The sequence below is a fragment of the Vollenhovia emeryi genome, unplaced genomic scaffold (genome assembly GCF_000949405.1).
Source record: "Vollenhovia emeryi isolate VEMERY1.0 unplaced genomic scaffold, V.emery_V1.0 DF939157.1, whole genome shotgun sequence".
Taxonomy (NCBI): domain Eukaryota; kingdom Metazoa; phylum Arthropoda; class Insecta; order Hymenoptera; family Formicidae; genus Vollenhovia; species Vollenhovia emeryi.
Window position 1 is genome coordinate 1,659,047 of NW_011967209.1, and position 18,608 is coordinate 1,677,654.

Genomic DNA, 18,608 nt, shown 5'->3' on the forward strand with positions numbered 1-18,608 from the left:
CGCCTTTCTTCTTTCTCTTGCTTTATTTTGCATACTTCTGCACATTTGCGCACGTGGACAGTCAGATTGCTTCCTACGATAAGCTTTCGTAAAATCACTTTATCTAACTGTCGCCTGGATCTTTCTGAAGCTTGCATCTGACCGTTTTAATACGGAACGTTAGACACGTCGTCGTGATTTATACGGAATTTGATAAATGTTAAGTGAAACGAAATCATTCAGAACGAAAACGGATACCGCTGGTAATACCGCTTTTATTACACGGTAATACGTAGTAAATCGCGCTCGTGAACTGATCGGATCAAGATATTATAGTTGCTACACCTGCGTATAAATCCTGTGTCGCGAATCTCGATCGCGTCTGCCGCATTTTCCTCGCGAAATACGTTCAAGGGACACACTCACTGAAATGAAATTCTGTTTCGTGAGGAATATAAACATATACGCGTAACTAATAGAAGCTATATTTTATTGGAGAAATGCACTGGAGTACCAGACGTTTAACTTGACGTTATAAATGTTGACAGTGCCGTTCGGAACACTGTCTTTGGGCAATCGTCCAATTTTCTTCTCATGCATTGACCATGGTGACCGTGCAGCTTCAAGTTAAGATCTAATGATCCCGCCGCTGAAATAGATTTAACACCGTTTCAACGACGTGATCATTATACCTTTAGCACCGATGTTACTTAACGTGAGTGCCCGTGCAGAAATCACGCGCGTTTATCGAGTTTCTATCCGTCGTTTTCATGTACTGGTTCAGCACACCAGCGTTAATACAGAAAAGATCATTAATTATGTGAATTTGATGCTTGTACAGTTCGATTTTTGTAGCTCGAAGTTACGAGCCACATTTTTATTAATCATTTCATTAATAATTTAGAACGAATTTTATAATTTAATACAATTTACCTGACTCTCATTAGCTGCACACCTTAAAAAATTACCTTTTTTTAATAAAAAAGGTTGAAAAAAAGACGCCAAGTATAAGCATCATCCAATCCAGAATTATATAATTTTATTATTTGGACATCTTTTATTAAAAAAAAAGCGTTTTTATCTTAACAAGAATGTTCTATCTATGCAACTTGACAAAATATAAAATATTGTTTGGAAAGGACGGTCCGCGCACCGGAAGTTAGCGGACTTTTCGTTTCGTTGTTATTAAGAATTGTCACTAATCAATTTTGACCGTCGTGACTTGACGAACGTACGTATAAAACTTAATGACGGATGAAGAAGTTGTTGCTAAAACGACCGGCGTTTTGCTATTACCGTTCCGGTATTTTCTAACATGTATGCACATCATACGCACCTATGTATCCAACAGGCGCGCTGTATCTGTGTACGAAGTATAAACATTCAATTATCGGTAAACGCAATTTTTTGTCGGCTCGCACTTTATGCCACGTCTCGCTCCAGAAACTGCAGGGTCAGGATATCCTTGCCGTAAAATACCGCCTTTTTACGAGCGCACTCACGCTTTATACCGAAAATAGCCTTTCAAGCATTATAACGGCACGAAACGGTTTCATACGAAGGATTTATAAATAACCCGGCTTAAGTTCTGAATCTGGAAATACTCTACAATATCGAGTTTAAGCTCGCTTGTAAATTTATTTCGGGAATCACGGAAGTATCGCATTTACGAAAAACTGATTAAAGATCGCCGATGACAAAGTAGCATTTCACTCGATACATCCCTCGGCCGTATTGTGTGCTGAAAGTTTAATCTTGCATCTGTAATCGCATATTGTCGAGATCGATCTACGACTTATTGCGGAAGTAATGTTCATATCTAATGCTAACATTAGTTGTGATGAATTAAGCAATGGTATCGAGAGATCGACGTTCTGGTGCACCGTTACAGCTCGGACTGTCAGGTTTGATGTATACTTAGATAACAATGATACATTCAAGTAATCTTGAAACATACATCTGCTAGAAATTGACCTGTGGCCGTTCAAGATAGAGACTCGAGAAACGTTTTTCATCCTGCCATATAAATATATACGTGTATTGCACACCTCTTGATGCAATGATGTCACATTATATCCTTGTGTAATTGGACTCTGTGAATGAATGTGGAAAAACATACATCTCAAAATTGTATGAGTTATTTATGAACTTTCAAATTCCGTTAATTAAACATTTTGATCTCGTTACTGTGGACAGGAATTTAATTTTCTCTATAAGGGCAGAGGTGAATGTTCATTCAACTTCTCTCAGGAATGAAGCTCGAAATTGAAATTATATCGATTTAAACGCTCGCAAATAGCTATTTTAGTTAGCAGTTTGTCTACCACAAAATCCTGTCTGTTTCATTTTAAATGAGGAAAGAATTAAATTTCTCTGCACACTGATGAGATCAGTTTTAATTTACGTAACTTCAAAGTTCATCAATAGCTTATAAAATAAGCCGGTCGTTTTTCATTCTCGCATGACGGGAGAGAGGCTAGCTGCACAGACGTTTATAGTCGAGTATTAAATAAAGCTTTCTCTTTTACATAAAATTAATATGGATTTTATCTTGATCGGTAATAATAGAAGGTTAATTAATATAAAGAGAAAGAGAGGACATTTGTGTTCTGCTTGTGTACACGAAATCAGATTATACGATGTAACGAGCGATGGAGCATCTCTGCCTTTCCGTGCATATCCTCCTTCGGCTCCGAGCCGCCACCCTTCCTGGCACATTCACCATTGTGTGAGAGCAATGTTCATCGAACCAGTCGTCGCGCATCCTGGTCCGAGGGAAATCACAGAGGGGGTTAATGTCCAGCCTGTGCAGTAAGGACGAGGGAATATTGTCCGACCATATGTTACCAAAACGTTGGTCAGCTGTTTGTGACGGTCGCGGACAGCGGAGACTACGATGTACGTCGATTGACCATTTATCAATCGTTGTATCCTCGCCGCTTCATCGAGTGCCGAACGATGCGCAGCGGACCTCGATGTACGATTGATTCGGTGTGGGACGGGAAACGAAGGGACGACGGTGTGCCGGATAGAGGGATGCTATATTACAACTCTCTGGAAACAGTGACTCGTGTACCGATGCGACGGCGAGTATCGCGAGGAAAACTAATAAGCGAGCGATTCCACTCGCGCTGTATCACACGCGTTTTGTGTGACGATCGCCAGAATGTCTCTTAATTTATTTTATTGATTATTAAAACAGGAAACGTATATAGTCAACCCAACTGGCTTGTTACTTAATTAGTTTAATACGACGTTTCGACCCAATATCTTGGGTTTTTATCGAGTACTACAAATCAACAACAACCGCAATTAGAAAATTTTGTAAGTTAATAAGTAAAACGAATGGAAGTTAAGAAACGTACCTAAGTGAGTCATCATCGTCACATAAGACAGAGTCAAATTATAAAATGCGTGTACATGTGAGCACTGTGGTTGCTATAGATAATGTTTAAGCCTATTTCTTGAAAATTCGTGCTAATTTTTTCCCGTTAATCCTTTAATATAAGAGAGGATGATACTTTTTTTTAGGGTCAAAACTTTTTCTACTAGGAGTCGCGCAGTCACTCGGAATATCTCTTCTCTTTAGTTCGTTGAGTCTAATGTTTAAGTGTTTATTTATAGTTTTATTGGGAAAGGAGTTGTTAATTAAGATTTTCTTAACTAGATCGATATTTTGTTTCCAGTATTTTTTGTCCGAAAGTGAAATCGCGTGGTTCAACTAGGCTAACGATGGTGTTAATCTCATATCTTTAAGGGGGTGATTAGATTATTGTATTGAGTAACGAAGTATTCTTGAATGATTCTGGTATTTCATGTGGATATTATCACTTTACATATTACATTAAGCACACATATTATTTAAAAATAAAATTGAGTACGTTTGTGAATTAGAGAACCTGCTAATTGATATAAAAATCGGCGCTAGTCGAGAGAAACAGTACGAAACTTGGGGGTTTTTCGCAGCATCTATATAGCCGAGCATATTTGACTTCTAATATAAAATACAAAAGGATTAGTTACTGTTGGCCCTTTCTCTTTCATCTCCTTGATATATTGCTCAAATAAAGCTCTCCCCCCTCCAAAAAAAAGAAAGAGAAAAGAAATCGGAGCGCTCTTGCCTCTCCATGAAAAGTGCAGGGATCGTGCCGGATGTGACGCATTCTGCTGCGCGACGTGATTTATGGTAGACTCATCTATATGCGTTTTGAATGGTTCATTTGAAAATTACACGCCATTCTCGCGTCACGTTGATGCCGACTACTTGGACGTCTTGGAGGCCCTCGCGTGACCCGTCATGCCCTTGCCGCACCGACGTGGCATGCACCACCGGCCGGCTTACATCAGTCTACATCAGCTTACATGACGCGCCGTACGCATTGTAAAGCTTGCAATGCAAGTTCGTCACTCGGCAGCAGACTTTTCGGCTAAACCGTGATTCAGCGTTTTAGCCGCGCACGTTTCCTCACCCCCCCTCCCTCACTTTCCTGGAAGGCACACGTGCTTCCAGGGATTAAAAATGATTACAGACAATTTCGGCTAGATGGTAATTATTGAACGAATTTGTTCGTACAAAGTTTGTACAAAAAAATTCGTACAAAGATATTTGATGATTTGTACGAACAAATATGTATATATCAGGTATACCTGATTTGATTACGATAGTGATATATACGCGTTATTACTATCAGATGTTACATAGTGAACTGAATTTAACTGTATGTATATACGATAAATGTACATGTGTGTAGTAATTTTTGAAATGTGAGGCTTTGCATTTCCAACTCACCGTCTTCCAATAAATTAAAAGAACCCTAAATTATCATCGAGCGAAAGTAACTATTGGCGATTGGAATTCTCCATTTTCCTGGTTTCTTTTTTCTTGATCACGTAACTTTTCGTAGCACCTAATGGATGGGCACTTTTCCGTTCGGCTACATTTATATACGTAGAGTTCTGTTGGCGAAACAATACATACGTCGCATTCAACAGTCGTGTTTCCCTGGTTGTGTCATCTTCGCTCCTTAGATGGAGACAGACATGAACAATTTCTTGTATACAAAATTCACACAATTGGTTATAATAGAGGAAGAGAATGTAAATAAGAACAACGTGTGTGAGTCATCATCGTCGTCACTTACTTGTTTCATAGCAAATGGGTAAATTTTTGGAAAGTGGAACCTGGTGATACCAGCTTGTCCCACCAATAAATTAAAAGAAACATAAATTATCATCGAACGTAACTAGGATGGTGAACTTGGGTTCTTTATTTCTTGGGCTTTTCTCTTATCTACGCAATTTTGCGGTGCATATGGATGAACACTTCGTTCGGTTACGTTTAGTCAGCTGAACAACACATTCGTTACGTTCAATTGCAATTCCCTGATGATTGTATGAACGTTAATATTTTAGATTGAGTTAGAAATAATTTCTCGTATTAAAAACACAAACAACAATTAACGACAGCGGAAACATAAATATATTTCGCGTTGCCTATTTTTGTCTGACTCTAAATTTTTGGAAGGCATAGCACTCTGAGATTAGCTTACCCCTAAATTGTAATAAATATAAATTATAATGTAAGATTGTGTAATTGATGAACGTGGGGCGAAAATGACTTGACCAAAAATCGAATTCCAATTTTCTATCTTTTTTGGATTATCGTTTTAATACATGTCAAAAGAATATACGGATGATATGTTCTTTTCCAATCGCTTGCTTATATTCTTAAAATTCGGGCAACAGAATAACACGTTTTATCAAATAATCCCGTCTTCAGAGATTTCGTATAAATACTAGAAGTAATGCATAACTGTTTGCAATACGACGGTAATTAATTGATTAAATAAATGCAATAGTGTAATGAATTATGTGGCGATACATATCGCAGTTTATCTTTCTCGTATCTCTTGCATTAGGAAACGCTAATATGTATGTGAAACACTGATGTAAGATATCAAAGAATTGACTGCGATATATTATAGTTAATCTGTATTGGCATTTGTTGTTTGTAAGAAGAATTGTATGCAAAATAATTTACGAGGGATATTTACTCGAGTGGAATGAATCACTCGAATGTATATTGAAACTATATTACGAGGCTTTCCTTGCACTTCAATATTCCCGTCTACAATTTCTAGTAGTAGCTTACGAACTGTTACAATCTATTAAATATTATTTGACATAATTAAAATCTTATTTCTATTATTAATGTCATTTTCGTTTAATTAATCAATGAGTTATCGATTTTATATTGCTGACGGAAAATTCGAAATAACAACGCGAATAACCTCGTTTCAATGTCCGCGAAGATGGACGGGTCTGTCGTCATAAATCTGTTAGCAGGAAACCCTATTGAGTTCGCAGGTATAACGTAAGATCAATGAAACTCGAATTGTTTCTCGACTCGCGGAAGCCTGATATCTTGAATAGCTCGCTGATGGAACTTTATATCTAATAAATATCTCTCGAACCGAATTCCATCAATATGCCCGTGATATTGTCGAGGCTGTCATATTCTGTCGTTTATAAATGCGTGAAATTTGCAGGACGGCTCGTTACGCAATCTCGCGCCGGTGGTCCACGCGGGCATTGAAATCTCACCTCGTGCCCGAACTATTAAAGATCGCTATGAATGCTTAATCCGAACTCGCGCGCTATACACCGTGCACCGTGCAACATCTATTACGAAGAGATATTTACATATCTTATGCGCGAGCTTGGGTAAAACTTGGCGCTGACAGCTGTGTGTGAATTGCGGAGTTTTGATTTATGTTTTATACAATATTTATGTCTCTAGAAATATCTGTAACCAAGTCGATCTCCGTAGCTGACGGTTTTATCAAATGTCGCCTACCGTTCGTTGGAAAATTATCTGGTTCATTAGCGTGGATTTCACAACCTGCAATTTGCATCGCTACGCGCTACGTTGCGTTGACGCGCCATTAAAATTATAGTCTGTCAATTATATCATATCGAATTTTCTTGTGTCGGTAAGGTGTAATTTCTAGCGTCAGCGAACCGTGCGATCTATCAATACTCGCGCGTAAGAATAATTCACGGAGAATGTTAGCGTTAGCACGGTATATCATTCCCGAGATACGATTTCCGAAAGATAGTCGAGGGAGACAATTAATTCCCATTGTTGGTAGCACATTGATGACCATTATGCGTTCTGTTGCAGAAACGAACCGTACAATAATGTAGTTAAAAATTGAGAACAAGAGAGAAGGTAAATCAGCGGTGGAACATAATCAAACGATAGGCAAAACGTTGTTTTTTTTGTCGTAAAACAAGCACTTCAAAATGCATCGATATTTTTATTGATTTACCGTGGAAACAGAAATATAATATTTAAATTTTTATTGCAACAATTAAAAAGATCTAATTATAGAATGCATCAGACATGAGATATATTTAACAAAAATGTGAGCAAATATTGTAAATTCTTGCGCACTCTCTCGGTATTTCGCGTTTTATAATTTACAAGCTATCCACAAATCGCTGCTTCACACGGAATTATGAATTGTGTGTTTTTAAAGCACATTAAGTACTGCGTGCACATTCGTATGACGCAATCGAGAAACAAAATCAATGAAACAAGTTCTTACGGCGAAGGACTCTTACTTTGTTAGACGAACACGATTTTCATATTTCGTTATTTCGCCAAGGGAACATTGTGACACACGTTCATGTAAATATCTACATATATTTCTTGGTGAAGTGTCATCAATAACTTCACGTGGCATAGTGCATATCGGTGAAGAAGATAAGGTAAAAATGGAAAAAGGCGCGAAAGAAGTGTGGACGGAGAGAGGAAGGGCGACGGATGCAAAAAAGGGAATTCTGGATAGTACTCGTCGTCTGGGCGGAAGGTAGGAATTTTCTTAACAGCTGGAAACTTTCTCAGAGTATTCTGTCGGTTTGACGTCTTATCCGAAGGCCCAAACATCGGAAGAAATTCGAAGATATATAAATGTTAGACGAGGTGCTTCGCACATCGGTGTGTTCCGCCAAAAGGGAACGGCTGGCCGCCGCTTTATATAATCTTTAAATATATCTATTGAAAGTAGTTCGGTCCTCATATTAACTTGAAATATCAAAGACCGAGAACGTCGTTGTGTGTCGGCCGAAGTAATCGAACTCTATATCGAGTGTTTTAACTCGTGTCGCAACACAAAATGCTTTTTCGCCCATCTGACATTTCATATTCTGTGTCATTTCTCTGTACCTCATCGTGAGCACACAGCATAGAAACCTTAAATCTTTCTGCCGTGAAATTACTATGCGGTAGCTCGTCATTATCTGCCTCCGTCCCTACGTGTAACTACGCGCGCGCATTCATGCTACAAACACCCGCCAAAGTAATTACATACACGCGCCTCTGCATCACGCCTTCTCACATTTGCTTGTTGTTAACGACAAGTGTATGATTAATAACAATAATAAAATTCCACGCGCATTTCTAGCTTTTTGTTTGTGCGACATTTTTATTGAACTTTCGCATCTAACTAATTGACTTACGTTTAATGAATAAAACGTTTCTAATTAACACATAAGAATGATTCGGATCTTCCGTCTTTTAAGTAAATACAGATAGATAATTTCCCTTCTTCCATTTGATGAGAAATGTCGTTATCAGTATATTTTATATCATTATATCATTGATATATTTTGTTCATAACGCTTCTATTTATCTGAACATTTATATAAAAATTAGAAAGGTTTCATTCATCAGTGTCTGATTTATTGTAAGAAAAAAAGCTGTTCTTTCATACTATAGTAGTATGCAATATTTAATAGTGTGTTTATATATTTTATCAAATATTTGTAAAGTACAGGTTTTTTTAGGAATAGGAGTCTTCTTCGAAAATAACGAAGCTTTAAAACATTCTTGGCGCTGAGAATAACTGTACATTTTATTATGGTAATATAACTGGATTATATGAAATAAGGGACCGTGATACATGCTGTATTTTCTCAAGACAAGAGGTCATTGTAGACAATTTGCACGGACCCAAACGTTTTGCCCGGAGCAAAGTTTTAAATGCTCCCCGTCCCTCGACTTTTGTCACGCTATTCTCTTCTCGCACACGAGAATTAAACGCGCGGTCGAGTCCGGCAACAACCGTGACCCGAATATTGTTAGTCCCCTTATTTAAGTTTAAACCTCTTTTAACTCGCCAATAACGCGAACAATACTTCGAACCTTCAACATAGCAAATTGGACGATCGTGTGTAACGACAGAATCAAAGCGAACTGAAGTGGCGCACGAGCTATTCTTTTAAAACAGGACTTTCCATGGAAAAATTAAGTTGTATGAACTGCCATTCGTACGATTTCTCCCGATTACTCGTAATTAAAAGATAATAGAGATTGCTCCTAATTAAAAGATAATAGAGATAATAGAGACTCCTAATTATAAGATGCATAATAAATATCGATCTGAAACTCGAATGTAACGGATTAATATAATTGGCAGGTTTTTTTGGTACATTAATTATTTATTCGTACGGCAAATATCGTATACCTAACTTACATTTAATTACGGGGCAAAATATTAGCAAACGTCATTACAATAGTGTTTCCCCCCTTCCCCCCCCCCCCCCCTCTTTCTCTCTCACTCACATTGAACTGAATTGGATGTAATGCGCAATCTGATTTTCGAGTAACGTGCCCGTTCCAGCGACATTAATAGCCTCCCCTCGAAAGTACTCTCCCGTTGCGGAGGATGCTGGACGATACAGTTACCGATATACCAATCGCCTTTAAGTCCCTCTTAAACCGATGGTGTAATCTACTTACGGGCGCAGAGCTTCTCTAAACCGGTCAGCCGTGAACGCGCTCGGCTCGAAACGCTTTCGCGATCCCACATTCCGCGGACTTGTCTGTTATCTGAAAGTACCTGCCGCGTCTCCGCGGTCGGTGTATACGCCGTGGCTATATCAGACGCTCATCCGCCGATGCACTTAAAGCGGAAGTCTCATATAAGGCAGAGGCAGCGTGAAACGCTGGTCGTTGATTAGAAAGACGGGAGGAGGACCGAGGCAGAGGGTGAAACGAATTGAATACGCGCCCCTTAATGGCATTCACTGCGAACACAATAACAAACCTAGACCCCGAGGAAAGGGGTTTTGAATGAGAGATTAAGATTCTAAAACACCTACCGATAACACGGAGATTAATTTGTCAGGGATGCGCCTCGACGGAACGATTTTGTACAATTGAATTTTTTGAATTTAATGTTAATTAAATCCAAAAAGTTGAATTTTATTAACATTAATTTGGATTTAATGTTAATTTTCTGCTTTAATACAATGCGGTGCAATTCCACAATCCAATTTGATTCAACGGTACAACTTCCTGGAATTGTGCTTTACGCACGTAAAGCACAATTTCTAATTGTAAATATGCAAGTTACAATTCTAAAATGCAATTTGGTCAACGTTGCTTCTAAAGTAATGCTTCTAAAATAAAAACACTCTAACGCTTGTCGAAAACAAGTTCTGGTCAACTGTGGATTACAGCCGCTGTGTAAATAAAATGCATTACGAATAGCTAAGGGGCTGAAATCCGCTTACCGCCCACACTGTTGGCGATTTAAAAATCGATTGCCTCGCGCGCAACGGCGAGAATATTACCGTCCTATCTTAATGCGTGCTGATTTCGCGTGTCAATTAAGACCAGCGGTCGGATAGCTCGGCTGACCTGCGGCCGTCGCGACCGAGACAGTCCCGTGCGAAATTGAACACGTCGAAATCAATTACGCGGCTGGCTCTCAAAATAATTCATTTCCGAAGGCTCGCTGCATTATATCGCCCGAACTGTCGGCGTGCAGTATTCATTTGTCTCGCCGTGTGGTCTAGAGTCGCAAACCCGTCCGGTATCGAGGGCAACGTCTCGCCGACGTACCTCTATGTCAACCCTTGTTCAAGTGACTTTTCTGCCCGGGGAGTCTCTCATGAATATCGACAAGCGAAACTCACTAAAAGAAACGAGCTGCATTTTTACGCCGTTTTTGCAAACACGTCGAACTTGATCTGCGAGTGAAATAAACAGATCTGAATTAACGAGCCGAATACGATAAAATACGATCAGGCACCTTAGAGTGAGAATCTGATTTATACATCAGACACGTTAAATTGCGGCGTTTTATTATTTTGCATGATTTGTAATTCGTATCAAATTTCAGACTAGGACTCTCTTTATCTTTTGCGCGGGATATTGTGATGATACGCAATTGTACATGTGCTATGCAATATTTTAATTTTTCACGTGCTTTTCATATCACGCAGCATGTAAAATTATTAATTGAATTTTATTCTGAATTATGGCACATGAATTAAAGACCGCTTAAAATGGACTTTGGTATAAAATATTGAATAATATTGGCAGTATATAGAATGTCTTATCGCGTATGATACTTTAATATTTTGGAAATTAATTACAATTGAAAATCCCGATACAAAAATTGATATCGAATCAATTTAGATCGGATTATAAATCGGAACTGACAAATCTTTAAAGTCCTGATGCAGAAATCGGTATTAAAATGCCATGATCTCATCAGATCGAATCATAAATTGAAATTGACAAATTTATCTATTATCTATTTATTATTGATTCTTACAATTGTGATATATATGTACGTACATTTATTATAATAACTAATATCGATTCTTAATTGTTATTATTATGTGTTAATTATTTAATACTTTTCCAACAGTTTAAAAAATTAATGAATTACTTTACTGGAAAAACAGTTTAATGCTAAGACTAAATTTTAAAAAATTAAGCTTTTCCTCCGTTTTTCTTTTTATTTTATAATCGGAAAATGGAAATTATAATTTATTTTTATCGCTTTTTTATCATCCCAGGCGGAGTGAAATTTTAATAAGTCAAGAAAATAAAATCGCACATTTTCTACGATAATTGAATTTTTCTTTCGTTTATGTTGTAATAGAATTCTGTTTCTCAAACAAACACAAAAGTTTAGCAATAGGCAATAATAATTAATTAACTTATACAAGTACTTTTTCGATTAAAATAAGGTAAATCTCATTCTTGGAATAAACGGTGGATTTTAACAAGCCCGTAGTATGCTAGTTCATTCATTCGAAGCGCGAGAATATTTCTTCATAATGCGTTTATTATTTCGCGTACGTTAAATGTTTGTAACGGCGGCAGGCGTAAATACGACGGAGCTCGGGTGGGTTGTTGTTTTTTTCTCCGCGGCTCGGCGGCGAACGCGCTATTGTGTGCGCACCTTCGCCGCCCGGTCACCTTGTCATTCGCGCGGCGAGACTCGAGCAGGCAGGTAGCGGCGCGAGCCGCTCCGCGTGTCGTCGTATCATTATCCCTCGAAACGCGATCGCGACAACGTGCCGAGAGATAACGCGGTCGTTTCCCCACAAACAATTAGTGACTTTTCTCCCGCACGATCAATTAATTCGCGCGGTTAACGCGAGTGCACACTGGCGACGGCTATTCACCGAGATATACTCGAGATGAGACTCGAAGTGATAAGGAAGTGTAGTTTCAATCGTAATTTCCGCGGGTTGTTCCTTTTACGATATTACTTGGACTTTTAACTCGCGTCGCGGCATCGTTGAGGCGAAGTTAGCGACGAATTTCTCGATTCAAGCGATGTCGCGCGATTTCTTTGATTAATAAGTAATGGTTTTATTTTTTGTCGACTGTACAAATTCGGTATATCGATCATTTGTTACAGCTCCTTCGAAATTCCGTTACCTTGATACGAGTTCGTTTTCGAGTCGCACGATTATATCTACTTCCGCGTTAATCGCGATGTACTAAAGTGCATATCGTATGTGTAGTGAATTTCGGGAGTGTTGTGCCAAGCGTCGTGCGATTATCACATCCTGGCGATTGATACGAGCGTCATTAACTGTGTTTTCCGAATGAGTTACATCAGTGCTACAAAGGAACGAAAGACAAGGAGGTCTTAAGAGGACGGCGACGCAACAACTGTGGAGTGAGTAATTTAGTATCTTTTTTTTTATTACCAAATCAAACGTTGAGAACTATTTCGCATGTGCGACGGTTTTATTTGAACTTATTATTTTATTCGTTACCGTAATTTCGGTACATTTGTGATTTACACTTGACCGCGATCCGCGTACTGCAATTCCATTCATATATCGTGAAGGAGAAATCGTCTTTTACTTGAATTTACGATAATGTATCTGTGAAAGTTATATCAGATACATACAAAACGTCCGTATCTAACTTTATATATTTTACTAAAACGCAAAAAATAACACGGCCAAATATAATATAGATCCATTATGAATAAAATGAATAGATTAGAGTAGATAAAAGCTGATTTAATCCTATACAGTACATGAATATTCGCGACTTATTAAACGTATTTATGAAGCTCTTAGCATCGAACTCGCATATGCAATTTATTTAATAAAAGATGTGCTAATTATTATTAATAATTGCATTGATCTTTACAACGCGCCAATTTTATCCGAATCTTTTATCATTCAGTTAATTTTATCTTTTATAGTCTGTTTCATTCTATTAATGGGACATTAGAATTTTTAATCAATTTAGTTGTAAGCGTCTTCTAAATTTAGCTCTTCTTTCTTTAACATTTTGTCTTTATGAATGTGGAGTGCTACTATGATAAAAAATAAACACGTTCTGTCGACTAAGTCTTTAATATTTCACAATCAGCGGGTGTGTCGTCAAAACGGGGCATAAATAAATTAACATAGCGCGATGCAGTTCGTACGTCCCGCTTTGAGTTATGTCGCTCTGCCGAGTTAAGAGGAGTTAAGAAAGACATAAATGTTGCGATTGAATTGATATCTCGTGGGAAAACTATTTTCACGTTCTCGACGAGGCGCGCGCATTACGTCGCCATCAGCCGTAGAATGTACGCCGGCTCTTCGTACGCGCGACTTCTTGTAAACAGCTTTGTTTCTTGATACGGAGTTCTGAGAATCGTGATACTAAACGTTTTGTCATGTGCCATTGTCGTGGGAAAATCGGAGAGGATGCGTGAGAAGAGGATTCCTATCTGTAATTTATGTTTCGTGTTATTAGTTTAGCTAATTTTCTTCTCTTACTCGGAATCGCACCAACGAATAGATTCGACGCTCGTTAAAGTCGTTAGGAAATTTTATGATTTATTTGATACTTTTATGATCGTCAGGTAATTTTTATTAGTACTGAAGGTACACGCAAAAACAATCCGACACTCCCAGAAAATTCTACTTGGTAGCAAAAGATTTGATAAAAATCAGTCAATTTAAAAATACTTTATCGATTCAATACGCGTGGAATTAAACTACATATTATAAACCTAATATGAAACTTACGAGCGATCGATTATAAAATAGCAATTTTTTTCCAACGCAAAAATGCAAATTCGATATTTCAATGTTAAATATATGTAACATTAATCATTTTAAACATGCAAATGTAATGCCAGGAAATCTCTCGTTGAAATTAACCGCAGAAAATTTTAATACCTGCAGTTTTGTAATTTGGACATTTAGATAATTTTGAAAATTTCATACGCGATCTATGACATTGAGAAAAGGCGCGACTAGAAAAGACACGATGCAGCTATATAAATTGATCCTAGGAGAAAACGCAGTAAAGCTAGAAATCCAATTAAGATTCCTTGGCGCCACCCAGAGCACGTCACATTAGTTAAAGACATACATATGCAATATTCTTCGACATTTATCTGGTAATTATATGCGAGCACCTCTTGTTTGTAACAAGATATGCATAAGCATTGCAAATTGCCGCAGCCGTTGAAAAATTAAACGATCGTACGATAACGTCGAGGACTCGCGAACAACAACGATCAATCGATGGAAGTTGGCACAAATATCGTTCTGCTGGAAGTAATTTATGAATAATAGAAACGTTTAGAATTGCCGTAATCGCTATTGCCATGCGTCAAGTTGCACGACATATAACTCAGTATTGGCACATAGAATACCTACTTTGTATCGAGCATTAAATTTCCATCGTGTAATGTTTTTATAACAAAAATTTATCCCTCTCTCTTATGCACCCGCGCACGCGCGAATATGTATATATATTATATATTAATTATCTATTTTTCTAAAACTACGTGCATGCCATTTTTATTTTCTTTCATTTCTTTATCTTTCTTTATTTCTAACAATAAGCGGGCTCTCAGTAGCAATGTTTGCTGGGCCGTTTGCATGCACACAAATAAACTAAACTTAATAAAACTAAACTGAACTACTTATTTATGTTCTTATAAAGTAACTTTATCTATCTCTATTTTCTATCTTTTAGAGTGTATAAATACATAGATTTTTCGGAAAATCAATTCCTACTTTCTATGCTAATTTCGATCGTAACATACACACTGTATTGCATAAATAAAATTGAAAACCAGATTATGGTAGCGTACGTAGCATTGAATATATTTTAGGTAGTACTGGTATCGTAAAACGTAATCATGGTAGGTACCTAAAAAATCGAAATCAAATAATTATCTCGTGCTGCGACGCGCTGTATTCCAAGTTATTAAACGCACTATATTACTATCGCAATTCCTTGCCAGAGCCATGGATTAACTTTATAATTAACTTATATATTCTCAGTTTTCGCGTGTATGGCTATTCACGAGGGGGAAACCGCTGACCAAATTCTTGTACACCAATGCCCACTAATGGGCACCCAGTGGGCATTACTTTATCTTATCATCTTATTTTGTCTTATTTATCTTGTTTTATCTCATTTCATCTTATTTTACCTTATCTTATCTTTATAATGCCCCAGCAAGGCCTAATATCCAAACTAATGTCCAAAAAATGCCTAGTAATGCTCAGTAATGCCACAAATCTGTACACCACAATGTCCTCGGCGGTTTCCCCCTCGGTTTTTCATACTTCCACTTTATCAACCGCGATAAAAATTGCATTTCTTGGTTTCCGATCACCAATCGAGGGGATATCCGCGTTTAAAGCGCTTCCTCGTGTGTACGTCGGACGCGTTATACGAGATCGAGAAATATCGCGGATACTATGCGTGCTCGCTAAGTGGAACCGAGGTAGCGTTTCCGAGGGATAATGTATCCCGCGGTTTGTTGCGTCACGAACGTGCGTGTCCCGCGTCGAAATGGGAGATGCCCCAAGAAACGCACTCCCGCGGCATTAATTTGCGACGATGCGATTGCAAATTGCGACCGTAATCCCGTGGATACGCGCCAGCGGGGAAAGCGAACTCGTGTGATCAGAAAAGTGACTTAAGCGGCTCGCAATTGCTTTAATTGAGGGCGGGAGTCTTACCTGTCGGACGATATACGGTAGTTCGCGATTATTATCGAGCGATTAGCTGACCGCGCCGCCTCGGGCTTCCCATTTTCCCTGAGATGTGTATATTCCGAACGAATGCGCACTGTAATTCTGCAGATGAGAGATAATCACGAGGAGGAAAGTTCCTCTAATCGCATGATAATCGTTAATTTCGGATAGAATATTTGCCAGCACGGTAACATGTACGAGCAAATAGTTAGCGTGTCAAATACATCCGTGTGATTAATGTCTTTTATAATTTTTTTTTAACGAATAGACACGAAATGGTAAACTGCTAGAAGTTATTTTGGGAGTTAAAATACAAGCGGGTATTATTTAAATGAGATATTACTTGATTATTGTAATAATTTAAATTATATTTTTACTATATTGATTCATTGCCTAATAAATTACAACCGCAAAATATTCCATCATTTTTAGGAGCTCGTAAATCAGTTTGTTGATTGCAACCAACTTCAGAAGCTCTTTAGTTAAATTTCTCAATTTACCGACTTCCCGAAACCCGCCTTGTTTTACCATACTCCGTCCGGCATACAGAGAAACTTTCCGGAGTTTAAAGAGATGCAATTTAGAATTGATTGCATCAACTTAGTGAAAGTGTCGAGTTTTTAGTCTTTGTTGGGTCAAAGCTCAAATGAACTAACGATTGCCATGCCTAGTGATCCGTGCACAGTTAATTAAGGATAGGGATGGCCGTGTCATAGATTGCGCTAATCAAGAGCATTCTCTATAAAAACAAAGTGTTAGTTCGATTACGAACTGAATTTCATTGCACAAATAGTTCAAATATTGACGGTAAACTCTGTGGATTTCGTAAGAGAATAAATATAGAGCAATTCAACGAGGGTGGTAGGGGGGGGAGAGAGAGAGAGAGGGAGAGAATCATATATCCTTTGTTACACTAACAGAATATTATACGTATGTATCTATATACGTACGTTTACATCCATTTTTGCAGTCCAAATGGCGTTAGACATAAATACTTTCTTGTACGCAAAAATATACACAATTGGTTATAATAGAGAATGTAAAGAATTGCAATTGCCATTTTTCTAAATTCTAAATTCTTGGGACTTGATAAGTGTTCCACTAATAAAATAAAAAAAAACATGAGTTTTTATCATGCAAAAGTGATTGGGACGATGAATTCAGATTCTCCCTTTTTCGGCTTCCTTTTTTCTTGATCCCTTACTGTAACTTCGTAGATGGTACCTATCGATGGTCACTTTATTCAGCTATGCTTTCATACTTGCCGTTCTTCATGTTTTACTGTCAGCCAAATAACATGTACAGAGTTGGGAAAGTTACTTTATAAAAGTATCTAGTTACAGTTACAGTTTTTGCTAAAAATGTAACTAGTTACAGTTACAAGTTACCAATTCTGAAAAGTAACGCGTTACAGTTACTCAAAATGTAACGAATCGTTACATTGCAGTTACTTTCTTACGATGAAAATAAAAATATCAAATCTGCATTTGAATTGTAAAGCGTCGATAAGGCGTTTATGCGCACATGCAAGGCTTAATGCAATCTGTGGAGGTTTAAAATATATATAAAGTAACTCTTAATGCAACTATTAAATTAGTTACTAGTTATCGAAAAAATGTAACTGAGTTGAGTTACAGTTACAGATGGAGAGAAAGTAACGAAGTTAAGTTAGAGTCACCAATAAAAGTAACTGTAACTTCGTTACAAGTAACAAGTTACTTCCCAACCCTGCATATTTATCGTATTCAATAGTTGTGCTGTCCTTAATTGTGTTTTAACACTCCAGATAAAATTAGACACAAATAATCGCATTCAAAAACATAAATAATTTCTTATGAGTGTCGAAAACGGAATCATAAATGTATTTCGTGTTACTAGAGAAAGAGGAAAGAGCCGATGCGTGATAAGTATATGTGCAAATCAACGTAACGCGGTTTCGTATATCAATAGTATATGTTTAACCGCTAATTTTCTAATAATTTTAATGTCTTGATCGGAATCCAGCAATTAGCTGCGCACAAGCAAATGCATAAACTCTCGTATATTTTTTTCAACGTTTTATGGATAACCGCTCATGAAACTCTTGACTCTTTACGCGTTTATATTAAACTACATCAGACTACTTATCTAATCGTTTGCTGTACCTTCTCGCTAGAGGATCGCGTATATGTAATTATACAATTTCTGCAATTACATTATACAGGGTGTCCTAAAACCACCGGAGGTCCTCTTAATGACAGATTCCTCAGAACATTTCCAGACGAAAATCCTAATACAAAAGTGTCGAGGCTATAATAGTTTTT

At 37.7% G+C, this 18,608-nt stretch overlaps 1 protein-coding gene across 6 annotated transcripts in view; it reads left to right on the forward strand.

Moving 5' to 3' along the window:
* Positions 1 to 18,608, forward strand: part of LOC105564967 (extracellular sulfatase SULF-1 homolog) — a 73,056-nt gene that overhangs the window by 12,406 nt on the left and 42,042 nt on the right. The window contains exon 1 of one of the 6 annotated variants that reach the window (XM_012017765.1): positions 12,708 to 12,974. The exons of the other annotated variants lie outside the window; for them this stretch is intronic. The gene's annotated coding sequence lies outside the window, so the exon portion shown is untranslated. Of the gene's footprint in view, positions 1 to 12,707; positions 12,975 to 18,608 lie in introns of those variants that run through there. 6 annotated transcript variants of the gene reach the window in all.